The sequence below is a fragment of the Scyliorhinus torazame genome, chromosome 7 (assembly GCF_047496885.1).
Source record: "Scyliorhinus torazame isolate Kashiwa2021f chromosome 7, sScyTor2.1, whole genome shotgun sequence".
Classification (NCBI taxonomy): domain Eukaryota; kingdom Metazoa; phylum Chordata; class Chondrichthyes; order Carcharhiniformes; family Scyliorhinidae; genus Scyliorhinus; species Scyliorhinus torazame.
The window spans coordinates 144,612,757-144,630,091 of NC_092713.1; positions in this window are offsets into that span (position 1 = coordinate 144,612,757).

Below are 17,335 nucleotides of genomic sequence, written 5' to 3' on the forward strand. Positions count from 1 at the left end.
TAAACACTGTACATTTGCCTCCCTAAAGGACATCAGTGAACTAAATGGTTTTTTACGACAATCAATGATAGTTTCATGGTCACCATTACTGAGACTAGCTTTATATTCTAGATTTTTATTAATTCAATTTAAATTCCACCAACTGCCATGTGGATTTGAACCTATGTCCTCAGAACATTAGCAGGTCCCCCTGCTGACTAGCCCAGTAACATTACCACTACAGCAGATATAGCATACATAATCATGGGTTAAATAAGCACCAGAATAGATCTACAGTCTGTCTACTAACAAGTACCATCTGCGGTATTCTCCGCCCCGCCAGCCCTGTTTTCCAGTGTGGTGCACTCCCGCCGGCAACGAGATCCTCTGCTCTGGCAGCCGTCCAGTGAGGTTTCCCGTTGTGGCCATCCCACGCTGTTGGGAAATCCACGGGCGTGGGTGCGCTCCGGCGAAGCAGAGGATCCCGCCGGCGGGGAATCCTGCAGCATGTCCAGATATAAGGGCAATCTCAGAATAGAATGATAGTCTCAGTTATTTTGAAGTGATTTTACAATGTCATATGCATGCGAGCAGGAACTTTTTACTAATATTAAGGGGCAATTTATCGTGGCCAATGCATCTATCCTGCACACCTTTGGGTTGTGGGGGTGAGACCCACGCAGACAAAGGCAACAGGAATTTTAAAGATCAGAAACATGTTTTTAAAACTCACTTTAATTTTGCTGAAGAGATCTTTTCATGTTTGCTGAAGGACAGAGAGCAGTGAGTTACGGTAATTACATTTTCTGTTTTTCATTTCAGAGTCATGCTAAATAGTTGTTTTCCAGATGGGAAGATGGTGGACAACATCCATTTACATGTCACCACACTTTAGGAAAGATGTGAAGGTGCTTGAGGGGTTGCAGAGGAATGTAGGAATGGTTTGAAGGATGGAGGATTTTAGTTACAAGGTTAGATTGGAGAAGCTGGGGCTTTTCGCCTTGGAGCAGAGGTGTTTATTCTCCAGGACAGATGGGAAATATTTCAACCTACATCGCCTTCAGTCCAAAAATGGAAATCATTTCAACTTCAGCCATTAAGCTTCAGTATGTAGATGATGGCTGGGATTCTCCAATCCAGCGGCCAAGTTCTGACACCAGCGTCAAATGCGGCGCGAACCACTCAAGCGTCAACGGGCCTCCAGGGCTAGATATTCACCCCTTACTAGGGGGCTAGTATGGCGCCGGAGCGGGGTCCGCTGCTCCGGCGCTCAAAAGCTGGCCGCCATGGCCGGCGTGAGTCCACGCATGCGTGTGGATTCCCATCTCCGCACCGGCGATCTGGCAATATGGCAGAGCCCTACAGGAGCCCGGCGCGGCGGAACATAGGCCCCTCACGGAATTAGCCCGCCCGCCGATCGGTAGGCCCCGATCACGGGCCAGGCAACTATGGAGCCCCCCCCCCCCCCCCCCCGCCCCCGGTGTCGGATCACGCTGCCCCCCCCATCAGGACGACCCCGCAGCCAGAACTCCGAGGTTCTGCCGGGTGGGACCATACGTAACACACACCGGCAGGACTCGACCGAACTCGGCGGGCAGTCGGCCCGCCGAGGCGCGGGCACTGGAGAATCGGCGCCGGAGAATCGGCGGCCCGGAGTCGGAGCGGCATGGCGCGATTCTCGGGCCCCCCCCCTGGCGATTCTCCGACCCCGCATGGCATTGGAGAATCCCAGCCAATGTGTTTGAGTGTGAGTGTGTGTATGTGCATGATTGCATTTGTGAGTGTGTGCGTGCGCGCGTGAGTAAAGGGAAATCCGATAGTGATTTACAAGGTAGGTTAAGAATAAACCAGGGGCGTCATTCTCCGACCCCCCGCCGGGTCGGAGAATGGCCGTTGGCCGCCGTGAATCCCGCCCCCGCCCCCGCCGAAGTCTCCGGTACCGGTGATTGGGCGGGGGCGGGAATCGGGCTGCGCCGGTTGGCGGGACCCACCTGCTCAATTCTCCGGCCCGGATGGGCCGAAGTCCCGCCCAGAAATTGCCTGTCCCGCCGGCGTAAATTAAACCTGGTATTTACCGGCGGGACCAGGCGGCGTGGGCGGGCTCCGGGGTCCTGGGGGGGGGCGCGGGGCGATCTGACCACGGGGGGTGCCCCCACGGTGGCCTGGCCCGCGATCGGGGCCCACCGATCCGCGGGCGGGCCTGTGCCATGGGGGCACTCTTTCCCTTCCGCCTCCGCCACGGCCTCCACCATGGCGGAGGCGGAAGTGACTCTCCCCACTGCGCATGCGCGGGAAACTGTCAGCGGCCGCTGACGCTCCCGCGCATGCGCCGCATTTCCCAACAAACGCCATTTCCGCCAGCTGGCGGGGCAACAAACGCCATTTCCGCCAGCTGGCGGGGCGGAAATCCCTCCGGCGTCGACCTAGCCCCTCAATGTTGGGGCTCGGCCCCCAAAGATGCGGAGTATTCCGCACCTTTGGGCCGGCGCGATGCCTGTCTGATTGGCGCCGATTTGGGCGCCAGTCGGCGGACATCGCGCCGTTGGGGGAGAATTTCGCCCCAGGTCTTTCTTTTTTCATTGTACTTATTTTTCACCTTTGAGCAAATGTCAACCAGTCAAAATTACTTCACTATCTGTGAAACACTCCAGAATGTCCGAAGTTCTTTCATTTATTTCCAACATCAGGACGATAATATGAACATTTTATGTTGCTATTTTGTACATAAGAAGGGTGCAGTCACAATGTTGGGGGTTTTCTACAGGCCTCCCAACAGCCAGCGGGAGATAGAGGAGCAGATAGGTAGACAGATTTTGGAAAAGAGTAAAAACAACAGGGTTGTGGTGATGGGAGACTTCAACTTCCCCAATATTGACTGGGACTCACTTAGTGCCAGTGGCTTAGACGGGGCGGAGTTTGTAAGGAGCATCCAGGAGGGCTTCTTAAAACAATATGTAAACAGTCCAACTAGGGAAGGGGCAGTACTGGACCTGGTATTGGGGAATGAGCCCGGCCAGGTGGTAGATGTTTCAGTAGGGGAGCATTTCGGTAACAGTGACCACAATTCAGTAAGTTTTAAAGTACTGGTGGACAAGGATAAGAGTGGTCCGAGGATGAATGTGCTAAATTGGGGGAAGGCTAATTATAACAATATTAGGCGGGAACTGAAGAACATAGATTGGGGGCGGATGTTTGAGGGCAAATCAACATCTGACATGTGGGAGGCTTTCAAGTGTCAGTTGAAAGGAATACAGGACAGGCATGTTCCTGTGAGGAAGAAAGATAAATACGGCAATTTTCGGGAACCTTGGATGACGAGTGATATTGTAGGCCTCGTCAAAAAGAAAAAGGAGGCATTTGTCAGGGCTAAAAGGCTGGGAACAGACGAAGCCTGTGTGGCATATAAGGAAAGTAGGAAGGAACTTAAGCAAGGAGTCAGGAGGGCTAGAAGGGGTCATGAAAAGTCATTGGCAAATAGGGTTAAGGAAAATCCCAAGGCTTTTTAAACGTACATAAAAAGCAAGAGGGTAGCCAGGGAAAGGGTTGGCCCACTGAAGGATAGGCAAGGGAATCTATGTGTGGAGCCAGAGGAAATGGGCGAGGTACTAAATGAATACTTTGCATCAGTATTCACCAAAGAGAAGGAATTGGTAGATGTTGAGTCTGGAGAAGGGGGTGTAGATAGCCTGGGTCACATTGTGATCCAAAAAGACGAGGTGTTGGGTGTCTTAAAAAATATTAAGGTAGATAAGTCCCCAGGGCCTGATGGGATCTACCCCAGAATACTGAAGGAGGCTGGAGAGGAAATTGCTGAGGCCTTGACAGAAATCTTTGGATCCTCGCTGTCTTCAGGGGATGTCCCGGAGGACTGGAGAATAGCCAATGTTGTTCCTCTGTTTAAGAAGGGTAGCAAGGATAATCCCGGGAACTACAGGCCGGTGAGCCTTACTTCAGTGGTAGGGAAATTACTGGAGAGAATTCTTCGAGACAGGATCTACTCCCATTTGGAAGCAAATGGACGTATTAGTGAGAGGCAGCACGGTTTTGTGAAGGGGAGGTCGTGTCTCACTAACTTGATAGAGTTTTTCGAGGAGGTCACTAAGATGATTGATGCAGGTAGGGCAGTAGATGTTGTCTATATGGACTTCAGTAAGGCCTTTGACAAGGTCCCTCATGGTAGACTAGTACAAAAGGTGAAGTCACACGGGATCAGGGGTGAACTGGCAAGGTGGATACAGAACTGGCTAGGCCATAGAAGGCAGAGGGTAGCAATGGAGGGATGCTTTTCTAATTGGAGGGCTGTGACCAGTGGTGTTCCACAGGGATCAGTGCTGGGACCTTTGCTCTTTGTAGTATATATAAATGATTTGGAGGAAAATGTAACTGGTCTGATTAGTAAGTTTGCAGACGACACAAAGGTTGGTGGAATTGCGGATAGCGATGAGGACTGTCTGAGGATACAACAGGATTTAGATTGTCTGGAGACTTGGGCGGAGAGATGGCAGATGGAGTTTAATCCGGACAAATGTGAGGTAATGCATTTTGGAAGGGCTAATGCAGGTAGGGAATATACAGTGAATGGTAGAACCCTCAAGAGTATTGAAAGTCAAAGAGATCTAGGAGTACAGGTCCACAGGTCATTGAAAGGGGCAACACAGGTGGAGAAGGTAGTCAAGAAGGCATACGGCATGCTTGCCTTCATTGGCCGGGGCATTGAGTATAAGAATTGGCAAGTCATGTTGCAGCTGTATAGAACCTTAGTTAGGCCACACTTGGAGTATAGTGTTCAATTCTGGTCGCCACACTACCAGAAGGATGTGGAGGCTTTAGAGAGGGTGCAGAAGAGATTTACCAGAATGTTGCCTGGTATGGAGGGCATAAGCTATGAGGAGCGATTGAATAAACTCGGTTTGTTCTCACTGGAACGAAGGAGGTTGAGGGGCGACCTGATAGAGGTATACAAAATTATGAGGGGCATAGACAGAGTGGATAGTCAGAGGCTTTTCCCCAGGGTAGAGGGGTCAATTACTAGGGGGCATAGGTTTAAGGTGAGAGGGGCAAGGTTTAGAGTAGATGTACGAGGCAAGTTTTTTACGCAGAGGGTAGTGGGTGCCTGGAACTCACTACCGGAGGAGGTAGTGGAAGCAGGGACGATAGGGACATTTAAGGGGCATCTTGATAAATATATGAATAGGATGGGAATAGAAGGATACGGACCCAGGAAGTGTAGAAGATTGTAGTTTAGTCGGGCAGTATGGTCGGCACGGGCTTGGAGGGCCGAAGGGCCTGTTCCTGTGCTGTACATTTCTTTGTTCTTTGTTGTTCTTTGTCCTCTTTTTCCTGGAAACAGGAGCGAAACCAATATGTTGGATTTTTTGGTTGTATGGTGAAATACAGATTCTTAAATAATCCATTGCCGACAAGCTGCCTGAGACTCGTGGTTGGTGTGTTGCCTCCCAGGAGCTAGGGTCCGCGATGTCTCAGATCGTGTTTTCAGGAACCTTAAGGGGGAGGGGGCGCAGCCCCAAGTCGTGGTCCACATAGGCACCAACGACATAGGTAGGAAAAGGGATAGGGATGTAAGGCAGGAATTCAGGGAGCTAGGGTGGGAACTTAGATCTAGAACAAACAGAGTTATTATCGCTGGGTTGTTACCTGTGCCACGTGCTAGCAAGACGAGGAATAGGGAGAGGGAGCAGTTGAACACGTGGCTACAGGGATGGTGCAGGAGGGAGGGTTTCAGTTACTTGGATAATTGGGGCTCATTCTGGGGTAGGTGGGACCTCTACAAACGGGACGGTCTACACCTGGACCAGAGGGGTACCAATATCCTGGGGGGGAAATTTGCTAATGCTCTTCGGGAGGGTTTAAACTAGTTCAGCAGGGGCTTGGGAACCTGTATTGTAGCTCCAGTATACAGGAGGTTGAGAGTAGTGAGGTCATGAGTAAGGTTTCAAAGTTGCAGGAGTGTACCGGCAGGCAGGAAGGTGGTTTAAAGTGTGTCTACTTCAATGCCAGGAGCATCCGGAATAAGATGGGTGAACTTGCGGCATGGGTTGGTACCTGGGACTTCGATGTTGTGGCCATTCCGGAGACATGGATAGAGCAGGGACAGGAATGGTTGTTGCAGGTGCCGGGGTTTAGATATTTCAGTAAGCTCAGGGAAGGTGGTAAAAGAGGGGGAGGGGTGGCGATTAGTCAAGGACAGCATTATGGTGGCAGAAAGGACGTTTGATGAGGACTCGTCTACTGAGGTAGTATGGGCTGAGGTTAAAAACAGGAAAGGAGAGGTCACTTTGTTAGGAGTTTTCTATAGGCCTCCGAAAAGTTCCAGAGATGTAGAGGAAAGGATTGCAAAGATGATTCTGGATAGGAGCAAAAGTAACAGGGTAGTTGTTATGGGGGACTTTAACTTTCCAAATATTGACTGGAAACGCTATAGTTCGAGTACTTTAGATGGGTCCGTTTTTGTCCAATGTGTGCAGAAGGGTTTCCTGACACAGTATGTAGATCGGCCAACGAGAGGCGAGGCCATATTGGATTTGGTACTGGGTAATGAACCAGGACAGGTGTTAGATTTGGAGGTAGGTGAGCACTTTGGTGATAGTGACCACAATTCGATTACGTTTACTTTAGCGATGGAAAGTGTTATGGACGAGGCATTTTCAGAACCTCAAAATGTATCATGGAGTTCAACCAACCTCTCCCTTTAATGGATTTGTTGCTTTTCCTAGCACACGGCTTTTTCCCTAGGTGTGGGATTACAATTATGGACACGTGGGTTTTTAAACACAAAACACTGTTTATTCCATGAACTCAACTTCACATCTTAAATAAACATTGGATCTCTTAACACCCCTTACTTCAAAGATAACTCAGAAAATATTGCAACAGTAAATAATTCCTTAAAATGTTCCTTCAAACTTCCAAGAGACTTAACACCTTTAAACAAAATCACATCAGGTTAAAGGCTTCACTATTTTAAGTTTAAATCACCCAAATGATCCAGTGATAGTCTTTCATGGCAGAGATCCAGCTCACTGCAAACACAGACACACACCAAGCTATTTTCAAACTGCAAAACTAAAATTGCAAAATGGCTGACCTGAGCTCAGCCCCACCCACTCTCTGACATCACTGTTTTCTCAAAGGTATATTGCTTAAACATTCATGTCTTAAAGGTACTCTCGCATGACACCACCCCCCAGGGGAAAAAAAACCCCCATCAACTTCAAGATGGTTTCATTTTTCACTTTTGCACCATCCACTAAGAAATGTACACAGTAAATATACCTTTTCATTTTAAAAAAAACCAACACATGCAAACAGGTATAATAATATAGTCCATTTCTCTTTGTTCTTCTTCCTCCAACCGAAATCCTTCTCAATTGATCACATTCGTGACAAAGCATCGGCTATCACATTTTCCCGTCCTGCCATATGTACTATTTTTAAATGAAATGGCTGTAACTACAAACTGCAGTGAAACAACCTTGCATTGTTATTCCGGAATCGCTCCAAAAACGTCAAAGGATTATGATCAGTATATATAATGCTGTCAGATGGATTGCTGGTAACATAAATGTGAAAATGTTGCAAAGCCAGCACTAAACTCAAAGTCTCCTTCTCAATCGTCGAATACTTTTTCTGGTGAGAGTTCAATTTCTTTGAAAAATAACCAACAGGCCGCTCTAACCCGTCGTCGTTGTCTTGTAGAAGCACCGCACCTACGCCCACATCGCTCACATCAACAGCCACTTTGAAGGGTTTGGTATAATCTGGGATGACTAACACAGGAGCAGTGGTTAACACAGCCTTCAGGCCGTTAAATGCCTGTTGACACTCCGCTGTCCACTGGAATTTGTTTACGCTTCTTGAGCAAGTCCGTCAGTGGAGCGACCACACTGCTAAAATTTGGGATATATTTCCAGTAAAATCCACTCAAACCAAGAAATCGCATTATTTCCCTTTGTCTTAAGTATAACGGAAACTCCGCAAGGAAAGTGATTCAGGCTTCTCCAAATTCACTTTCGGCTAGGTTCATCACCAAACCGGCCTCCTGAAGTCGATCGAAGAACTCCATATGATGTTTAAAATGTTCTTTCCATGTCTGGAAGTTGAAAATAAAAGCAGATTGTCCCAATTTCTCAATGCAATCCCTTGAACGTGGGATAGGATAAGAGTCCTTTCTTGTAACTGCATTCACCTTTCTGTAGTCCACACACAACCATTGGGTACCGTCTGGTTAAGGTACCATCACTATGGGTGAGCTCCATTGGCTGCAACCCACTTCAATTATGCCATTCTTCAGCACACTCTCAATCTCTCTGTTAACCTGTGCCAATTTTAAAGGATTAAGTCTATATGGATGTTGTTTTATAGAAACAGCATTTCCCACATCTACATCATGTATAGCCATTTTAGTACTTCCCAATTTATCTTTACAAACTTCCCATGTGATATCAATAACTCTTTCAGGTCAGTTTGTTTTTCCTCTGGAAGGTAACTTAACAATTCATCCCAATTGTTAAGAATATCATCTTTTTCCAATTTAATTTGAGGTATGGCAAATTCACAGTCATCTGGATTTGGTTCGTCACTTTGAGTTAGAATCATTAAAACCTCCTTTTTCTCTCCTTCCCTTTCAAAGTACCTTTTAAGCATATTCACATGACACACTCGGTGAGTTTTCCTTCTATCTGGTGTTTTTAACCACATAATTCACCTCACTTAATTTCCTTTCAATCTGATATGGTTCACTAAACCTAGCTTTTAAAGGCTCATCTGCCACTGGTAACAACACTAAAGCTTTATCCCCACTGGCAAAACTATGAACTTTGGATTTCTTGCCCGCTACCCGTTTCATCACATTTTGTGCAAATTTCAAATGTTGTCTAGCCAATTCATCGGCTCTGTTTAATCGTTCCCTAAAATTTGACATGTAATCCAATAGTGTAATTTCCGATTTCTCACCCACCAATGTTTCCTTAATCAAATTAATTGGTCCTCTTACCTCATGACCAAAAATTAGTTCAAAGGGACTAAATTTGGTAGACTCATTAGGTGCATCCCTAATTGCAAACAATACAAATGGAATTTCTTTATCCTAATCCTCTGGATAATCTTGACAATATGCCCTCAACATTGTCTTTAATGTCTGATGCCACCTTTCTAACGCTCCCTGCGATTCTGGATGGTACGCAGTTGATTTAAATTGTTTTATTCCTAAGCTATCCATAACTTCTTTGAATAACTTTGAAGTAAAATTTGATCCTTGATCCAATTGAATTTCTGTGGGTAGTCCATATCTAGTAAAGAATTTTAGTAACTCCTCCACAGTCCTTTTAGCTGTAATATTACGTACTGGAATGGCCTCTGGAAACGTAGTAGACACATCCATTACAGTCAAAAGATATTGATTCCCACTTTTTGTTAAAGGAAACGGTCCTACACAATCGATTCGGACCCTTGTAAAAGGTTCCTCAAATGCTGGAATGGGCATTAAGGGCACTGGTTTTATCACTGCTTGAGGTTTCCCTCTCACTTGACATGTGTGACATGATTGACAAAATTTAACTACATCTTTATGTAGTCCAGACCAATAAAAATGTTTCTGGATTTTAGCTTGAGTTTTCATTATTCCCAAATGGCCTCTCACTGGTACCTCATGTGCGAATCGCAACACCTCCTTTCCATACCCTACCGGCAATACTACTTGATGAACTTCTGCCCACTTTTCATCCGCCTGCATATGTACAGGTCTCCATTTTCTCATCAAGACATCATTTTTACGGTAATAACACTCTGGTATACTCTCAGATTCCACTTCTGTATATGCTTTCTGATATATCCGTTTTATTTCTACATCTTTCTGTTTTAACTCCGCCAATTTTCCTGAACTAAAAATATCCGCCTCATCCTCCACCTGTTATTGTTCTTTTTCAACCATTTGATCAAAAATCGTTTCTGATAATTGCACTTCATAGATTTCATAGAATTTACAGTGCAGAAGGAGGCCATTCGGCCCATCGAGTCTGCACCGGCTCTTGTAACGAGCACCCTACCCAAGGTCCACACCTCCACCCTATCCCATAACCCAGTAACCTCACCCAACACTAAGGGCAATTTTGGACACTAAGGGCAATTTATCATGGCCAATCCACCTAACCTGCACATCTTTGGACTGTGGGAGGAAACCGGAGCACCCGGAGGAAACCCACGCACACACGGGGAGGATGTGCAGACTCCGCACAGATAGTGACCCAAGCCGGAATCGAACCTGGGACCCTGGAGCTGTGAAGCAATTGTGCTATCCACAATGCTACCGTGCTGCCCAACTTCAAATTCATCTTCACTCTTTGATTTCTCCTCTTGTCTTAACCTGTGACTTTGCGACAATCTGCAAAAATCCCAGGATATTCATCCTTCAACCCTTCAGTTGTCTGATTTTCCACTGGCTTATCAACAACAGTAGGCATCACTCCCACCTGCGATCCAGCTATATCATTACCCAAGATAAACTGTATTCTTGGACAAGATAGTTTATCTATTACTCCTACAACCACTTCACCACTCTTCACTGGACTTTCTAACCTTACCTTATATAATGGAACGCTACTCCTCTCACCCTGAATTCCACATATCACCACCTTTTCTGGCAACATTCTTCCCAAACTACATAATTCCTCATCTCTTACCATTAATGATTGACTAGCCCCTGTATCTCTTAAAATTGTGACTTCTTTACCTGTTCCTCCTGATACACATGAGTAAACTTTACCCACACAAGTAAATTCTTTAAATACACCTGGCACCTTCTTAACAATTACTTCTTGATCAGGCTGTACAATTGTTTGCTCCTCCTTCGCTTCCCTTGGTATTTCCTTTACCACTCTAACAAACCCCACTGTCTTATCCTGTTTTACCACGTTAGCCTCCCCAGTGCTTTTCTTCAATCACCAACACTGTGACTTTAAATAGCCTAGTTTATTACAGTGAAAACATCTGAAACTTTTCATTTCTTTTCCACCCTCCTGGATTTCTTTTTTAATCTGAGGTACACTCTCTTTATTGTCTCCCATCAGATCACCTTTACCTTTACCACTTGAGTATTCCTCATGTCCCCAGTTTCTATCCCTCACCGGCTGAAACTGTCGGAAACCAATCTTTGATTTATGAACTAATTCATAATCATCTGCCATTTCTGCTGCTAATCTCACAGTTTTAACCCTCTGTTATTTCATATGAGTTCTCACTCCATCAGGAATTGAATTTTTAAACTCCTCCAAAAGTATAATTTCTCTGAGAGCTTCATACGTTTGGTCTATTTTCAAAGCCCTTATCCACCTATCAAAATTACTCTGTTTGAGCCATTCAAACTCCATATATGTTTGACCAAATCCTTTCCTTAAATTTCTAAACCTTTGACTGTAAGCTTCAGACACTAGCTCATATGCACTTAAGATAGATTTCTTCACCTCCTCATACGTTCCAGTTATCTCCTCCGGTAGTGATGCAAACACTTCACTATCCCTACCTAACAAATTTGTTTGAATCAGTAATACCAACATGTCCTGTGGCCATTGCATTTGTTTAGCTACCTTCTCAAATGAAATGAAAAAGGCTTCTACCTCCTTCTCGTCAAACCTTGGCAATGCTTGGATGTATTTAAATAGATCCCCACCACGTCTTCGACGATGACGCTCTGTCTCATTATCCTTATCCATCTCCTCCAACTGTACGTGTCCGTTTGTATCCACCAATTTTAACTGATTTTCATGTTTCAGAGCCATTTTCCGAAGTTCAAACTCTCTCTCTTTTTCCCTTTCCTCTCTATCTCTTTCTTTGTTTCTTTCTTCTCTCTCCTTTTCTTTTTCTGCTCGCTCTCTTTCGTATTCAAGCCGCTTTAATTCTTTCTCATGTTCCATTTGTTTAATTTGCAACTGAATTTTTGCCATTTCCCATGAGTCAAACTCTATCTCAGGCAACTTTAAATGCTTATCCACCACCATAATTACCTCATCTTGTCGCATTTTGTCAGGTAATGTTAACTGCAATGTTCTTGCCAAATCTAACAGTCTGCTTTTCGTTTCTGTCCGTAAAGTACTACGTGTGACATTCTCCACCCCCAAAAACTTCTGAGCCTCTGAAAGAGCCATTGTTCACAACACTCTCCCCACTTAAACTAAAATACCACACTGGAAAAGCAACAGTCCTTCACTGTCTTTAAGTTGACAAAAGCGTATATACCGCAGGGCAACAATTGAAATGTGGAGCTTGTTCAAGGAACAGCTACTGCGTGTCCTTGATAAGTATGTACCTGTCAGGCAGGGAGGAAGTGGTCGAGCGAGGGAACCGTGGTTTACTAAAGTAGTTGAATCACTTGTCAAGAGGAAGAAGGAGGCTTATGTAAAGATGAGACGTGAAGGTTCAGTTAGGGCGCTCGATAGTTACAAGTTAGCTAGGAAGGACCTAAAGAGAGAGCTAAGAAGAGCCAGGAGGGGACATGAAAAAGCTTTGACAGGTAGGATCAAGGATAACCCTAAAGCTTTCTCTCGATATGTCAGGAATAAAAGAATGACTAAGGTAAGAGTAGGGCCAGTCAAGGACAGTAGTGGGAAGTTGTGCGTGGAGTCCGAGGAGATAGGAGAGGTGCTAAATGAATATTTTTTGTCAGTATTCACACAGGAAAAAGACAATGTTGTCGAGGAGAATACTGAGATATAGGCTACTAGACAGGAAGGGCTTGAGGTTCATAAGGAGGAGGTGGTTAGCAATTCTGGAAATTGTGGAAATAGATAAGTCCCGTTGGCCAGATGGGATTCATCCTAGGATTCTCTGGGAAGCTAGGGAGGATATTGCTGAGACTTTGGCTTTGATCTTTATGTCATCATTGTCTACAGGAATAGTGCCGGAAGACTGGAGGAGAGCAAATGTTGTCCCCTTGTTCAAGAAGGGGAGTAGAGACAACCCCGGTAACTATAGACCAATGAGTCTTACTTCTGTTGTGGGCAAAGTCTTGGAAAGGTTTATAAGAGATAGATGTATAATCATCTGGAAAGGAATAATTTGATTAGAGATAGTCAACACGGTTTTCTGAAGGGTAGGTCGTGCCTCACAAACCTTACTGAGTTCCTTGAGAAGGTGACCAAACAGGTGGATGAGGGTAAAGCAGTTGATGTGGTGTATATGGATTTCAGTAAAGCATTTGATAAGGTTCCCCACGGTACGCTATTGCAGAAAATACGGAATTTTACAACACCAGGTTAAAGTCCAACAGGTTTGTTTCGATGTCACTAACTTTCGGAGCGCTGCTCCTTCCTCAGGTGAATGAAGAGGTATTTCCAGAAACAAATATATAGACATCTGAAACAAACCTGTTGGACTTTAACCTGGTGTTGTAAGACTTCGTACTGTGCTCACCCCAGTCCAACGCCGGCATCGCCACATCAGAAAATACGGAGGCATGGGATTCAGGGTGATTTAGCAGTTTGGATCAGACATTGACTAGCTGGAAGAAGACAAAGGGTGGTGGTTGATGAGAAATGTTCAACCTGGAGTCCAGTTACTAGTGGTGTACCACAAGGATCTGTGTTGGGGCCACTGCTGTTTGTCATTTTTATAAATTACCTGGAGGAGGGTGTAGAAGGATGGGTGAGTAAATTTGCAGATGACACTAAAGTCAGTGGAGTTGTGGACAGTGCGGAAGGATGTTACAAGTTACAGAGAGACATAGATAAGCTGCAGAGCTGGGCTGAGAGGTGGCAAATGGAGTTTAATGCAGAAAAGTGTGAGGTGATTCATTTAATAACAGGAAGACAGAGTACTGGGCTAATGGTACGATTCTTGGCAGTGTGGATGAGCAGAGAGATCTCGGTGTCCATGTACATAGATCCCTGAAAGTTGCCACCCAGGTTGTGAGGGTTGTTAAGAAGGCGTACGATGTGTTAGCTTTTAGTGGTAGAGGGATTGAGTTTTGGAGCCATGAGGTCAGTTGCAGCTGTACAAAACTCTGGTGCAGCCGCATTTGGAGTATAGCGTGCAATTCTGGTCGCCGCATTATAGGAAGGATGTGGAAGCATTGGAAAGGGTGCAGAGGAGATTTACCAGGATGTTGCCTGGTATGGAGGGAAGATCTTATGAGGGAAGGCTGAGGGACTTGAGGCTGTTTTCATTAGAGAGAAGAAGGTTAAGAGGTGACTTAATTGAGGCATACAAGATGATCAGAGGATTGGATAGGGTGGACAGTGAGAGACTTTTTCCCCGGATGGTGATGTCTAGCATGAGGAGACATAGCTTTAAATTGAGGGGAGATAGATATAAGACAGATGTCAGAGGTAGGTTCTTTACTCAGAGAGTAGTCAGTGCGTGGAATGCCCTGCCTGCAACAGTAGTGGAGTCGCCAACACTAAGGGCATTCAAATGGTCATTGGATAGACATATGGACGATAAGGGAATAGTGTAGATGGGCTTTAGAATGGTTTCACAGGTCGGTGCAGCATTGAGGGCCGAAGGGCCTGTACTGCGTTGTTATGTTCTATGTTCTATGTTCAAGGTAATTGTTCAGCAACCGCAGCGATGTGATTGGTTAGTTTGGTGTCCCATATTAATGGCAGAGTGGGCTGGATTCTCCGCAGCCCCACGCCAAAATCACGTTGGGGGGTCTACATTCGTCATCTGCCTCCATGGTCTGAGTGTGCCATGGCGCTCGGCGCGGACGCTGGAGGCGTGGCTGTGCTCATGCGTGGACTTAAAACCGGATGTGCAGGGGCCCCTATCCGCAGCTAAAGTTGCATGAACTACTCTGGGTCCCTGCTAGCCCCCTGCAGATCAGTGAATCGGCTCCACTTTTGATGTACCATCAATGACCATGAGACGAAAATGGTGAAACTATTGAGGTTTTATTGCACTAGATTTTGATTTTGAGCCTCCTGCAGCTGGAACGAGAATGGAAGCAGCGCAGGAGAGCATACACTTTTATACATCGCCTGCTGGGAGGAGCCAGCAGGCTGGGATTTACTGTGTTAACTGTAGTACAGTGGCAGTACCGTAATACACGTAGTGTGTGACCAGTGGTGTTTACCACATTCACCCCCTGTTTAAAGAAAGTCCAGCGGGGGTGAAGAACAACATTACAGATTGAGACTGTCGGGGTTTTGACCCTCCGCCGCGATCGCCTCGGTCCCGGTTGTGGTGTGGATGCCGAGGTGGACACCTGTGACTCCGAGAGCATGTTGTCCTCTCCTTCTTCACCCAGTAGTGGATCCGGTGAGGGGACAGCTGCTGTGGTGAGGGTCGCTGGTGGGAGGGTGAACGGCGCAGGGGCGGGCGAGGCAACCGGAGGGGGAGGGGACGGTACCAGGTCGGGGTGATGGTGATTGTGGGTGGGGACCCAGCGGGTGCCAGGTCCCGGGGGGAGACTGTGTCCTTCGCCCATCATGGTGTGTCACGTAGGCGTATTGTGGATTTGCATGGAGGAGGTGGACTTTTTCGACAAGGGGATCCGATTTATGACTCCTCGCATGCTTCCGGAGGAGGATGGGCCCAGGAACTGTCAGCCAGATTGGGAGCAAGACTCCAGAGGTGGACTTCCTAGGGAAGGCAAACACACGTTCATGAGGGGTCTCATTAGTAGCAGTGCACAGGAGCGACCAGATGGAGTGGAGTGTATCGGGGAAGATCTCCTGCCAGCGGGAGACAGGGAGATTACTAGACCGAAGGGCCAGCAGGACGGCCTTCCAGACCGTCGCGTTCTCCCTCTCCACCTGTCCGTTTTCCCGGGGGTTGTAGCTCTTCGCCCTGCTCGAGGCGATGCCTTTCTGAGCAGGAACTGACGCAGCTCATCACTCACGAAGGAGGACACCAATCGCTATGGATGTAGGTGGGGAAATCGAACAAGGTGAAGATGCTGTGTAGGGCCTTGACGACCGTGGTAGACGTCATGTCGGGGCATGGGATGGCGAATGGGAAACGGGAGTTCTCATCAATTATATTGAGAAAATACACGTTGCGGTCAGTGGAGGGGAGGGGCCCTTTGAAGTCCATGTTAAGGCGCCCAAAGGGGCGGGAGGCCTTCACTAGATGCGCTCTGTCTGGCCGGTAGAAGTGCGGCTTGCACTCGGCGCAGACTTGGCAGTCCCTGGTAACGGTCTTGACCTCCTCGATGGAGTAGGGCAGGTTGCAGGCCTTGATCAAATGGAAGTACCAGGTCACCCCCGGGTGGCAGAGGTTATTGTGGAGACCCCGGAGTCGGTCCATTTGTGCGCTGGCACATGTACAGCGGGATAGGGCATCTGGGGGCTCATTGAGCTTCCCCGGGCGATACAAGATCTCGTAGTTATAGGTGGAGAGCTCGATCCTCCACCTCAAGATCTTGTTGTTCTTGATCTTGCCCCGCTTTGTATTGCAAAACATGAAGGCAACCGACCGTTGGTCAGTGAGGAAAGTGAATCTCCTGCCAGCCAGGTAATGCCGCCAATGCCGCACAGCTTCCACAATGGCTTGGGCCTCCTTTTCGACAGGGGATGCCGAATTTTGGAGGCATGAAGGGTGCGGGAAAAGAAAGCCACGGGTCTGCCTGCCTGGTTGAGGGTGGCGGCCAGGGCCACGTCCGTGCATCACTCTCCACCTTAAAGGGGAGGGTCTCGTCGACCGCATTCATTGTGGCTTTGGCGATGTCCGCCTTGATGTGGTTGAAGGCCCGGCGGGCCTCAGCCGGCAGGGGAAATACTGTGGACTTGATGAGTGGGCGGGCCTTGTCCGCATAATTAGGGACCCATTGGGTGTAATATGAGAAGAATCCCAGGCATCATTTAGGGGCCTTGGGGCGTTCCAGGAGGGGGCGCATGCGGTCGGGGTCGGGCCCTCGGACTCCATTTTCCACAACGTAGCCAAGAATGGCTAAGCGGGTGGTGCGGAAAACGCCTTAAAATGCCTTATTGTAGGTGAGGGTAAGGAGTTTGGCGGTATGGAGGAACGTCTGGAAATTCGTGTCGTGGTCCTGCTGGTCGTGGCCACAGGTGGTGACATTATCTAGGTACGGGAACGTGGCCCGCAGCACGTATTGGTCAACCATTCGGTCCATCTCTCGCTGGAAGACTGAGACCCCATTGATGACGCCGAAGGCATCTCTAAGTAAGTGATAGAGACAGCCATCTGCCTCGAAGGCAGTGTATTGGCAGTCCTCCGAGCGGATGGGCAGCTGGTGATAGGCAGACTTCAAGTCAACTGTGGAGAAGACTCTGCGCAATCTGATTGACCACGTCAGGTATGCATGGGAGTTGTTGGGCTGATCAGTGGTGGCGGAGGTATCGGCGGCCCGCGAACGGCCAGGTGTGAAGGGGTCCGGAGGCGCTGT